Here is a 1,984-nt window from a genome sequence, read left to right as displayed (position 1 = left end):
TGTGCGCGCGCGTGTGTGTGTGTCGGTTCATATTTATTTTATTTTTGAAGATGTAGATCTAGTATTTTTATATCCAAATGCTCTCCTTCTAGGGATGAAGTGTCTTTTTCCGATGTGTGCAAGTGGCAACCTACTTTGGGCTGTCAGTAAAGTTAACATGCACTGGAATCAACATTGCCGTGTGGTCTGCTGACCTGTATTATATGGTAGTTACTTCTGTGGCGTTCTCTCTTTCTGATGATTGTATGACTGTTTTGATTGTCCCTCACAATCAATTGTTGGGCAGCGTGGTGGAATCAGGCTCTCGTCAAAATAATCAAAGTGAAGAAACTTGTATTTTTCCGCAGGTTTGTAAATTTTTATCACATTTTTGTTTTTTGGCTCAACACTTTTCATGCACAACCAAGACTCATTTTTTGTGTGGATTCTTCTGAAAAATGTTGATTAAAGGCACAAAAATGTAAATTTTCAGTTACCACGGACTCTTAAGCTAAGGAAATAACTAATCTTTGGCGGCCATTTTCTCACCAATTTTACCCCTGAAAACAGGTGACCCCCACCTCTTTCATTCTCAAATATCTCGGTTTGTATTTATGATAAACGGATATTTTTTTCATCCAAATAAAGACAAGTACACAAGCTTTAAGATGATACCAATAACTCGATGTGCCCAAAAAATTTTGAGAGCCTGATTACACCACGATGCCTCACATATTGTAGTTACTTCTGTGGCGTTCTCTCTTTCTGATGATGTTATGACTGTTTTGATTGTCCCTCACAATCAATTAGAGCTACTGTATTTTTGTGGGTGGTTGGAGCGGGCTCTGGTTTGATTTGCTCCTTCCTTCTTCTTGTCAAACATCTACGAGGGGCATACCGAACGTTTTTTTTACTTGACTATGAAGGAATAAAGGTAGAAAGCTGAAATTTGGGGTGAAAGCCAAAAATCATCTTCCTAGAATCCACGTAAATTTTGGGGAATTTTAAATTACTGGTTTTACAACCAGCGCACTGTGAGTGAATGGGGGTTTGTTGTTGTCCAGTTTCAATTTAAAAAATGGAGAAAATTGAGTGCAGTGCAGTAATGAAGTATTATTTTGTTCTTGGAAGGCAAGCAACTACAAGATATTTTTGCGGAGATGCATGCCGTATATGGAACTGATTGCCCATGCTATGCTATGGTAAAATTTTGATGTAAAAAAAGTGATGATGAGGTCAAAGAAGCGGTAGAGGGCTGGTTTTCTGACATAGAGAGGGTCCTCTATTCTCAAGGTTTTTTATTCAAGGTCATACACAGATGACAAACAGGTATTACTCTGGGAGGCGACTACATAAAGAAGTGCCTTTTCCCGCCGTATGAGTGACAACCCGAATATTGAAACTATAGAACACTATCAGTGGGTGGTTGGCGGGTGCTCTGGTGTGGTTTGCTCCTTCTTTCCTATCAAACAGGTGGTTGGCGGGTGCTCTGGTGTGGTTTGCTCCTTCTTTCCTATCAAACATCTATCGTCCTTCTTTTTTACTTTTGTTACTCTCTTGTAATACCTCTAATCTTCTGGCGCTCATATGACCTTATGCAGTTGCGAGCGCCGTAAAACCTCTACTAAAACAAGCAATTTCCTATCAAACATCTATCGTCCTTATCCCCTCTCCTTCTTATTTATGTTTGTTACTCTCTTGTAACACCTCTAATCTTCTGGCGCTCATATGACCTTATGAAGTTGCGAGTGCCGTAAAACCTCTACTAAAACTAAAAAACTTGACTCTCAACACAAGTCGAATGTGTTTTATGTCTGTGGTTGGCGAGCCCTCGCGTGGTTTGCTCCTTCTTCTATCTATCATCCTTATCCCTCTTTCTTTTTTCCTGTTGATATTACTCTCTTGCCATTTGTCCTAATGGTGTTCCAAGTGCCGTGAAACCCTTAGTTGTGGGTGGTTGGTGGGTGCTCTGGTATGGTTTGCTTCTTCTTTCGTATCAAAGATC

The 1,984-nt window shown here is 40.0% G+C and overlaps 1 long non-coding RNA gene across 1 annotated transcript in view; it reads left to right on the top strand.

Moving 5' to 3' along the window:
• Window positions 1-1,984, top strand: part of LOC106012838 — a gene marked incomplete in the record, with an annotated part of 62,424 nt that overhangs the window by 48,544 nt on the left and 11,896 nt on the right.

This window comes from Aplysia californica, unplaced genomic scaffold (assembly GCF_000002075.1).
Source record: "Aplysia californica isolate F4 #8 unplaced genomic scaffold, AplCal3.0 scaffold00527, whole genome shotgun sequence".
NCBI lineage: Eukaryota > Metazoa > Mollusca > Gastropoda > Aplysiida > Aplysiidae > Aplysia > Aplysia californica.
This window is presented reverse-complemented; position numbering and strand designations above follow the sequence as displayed.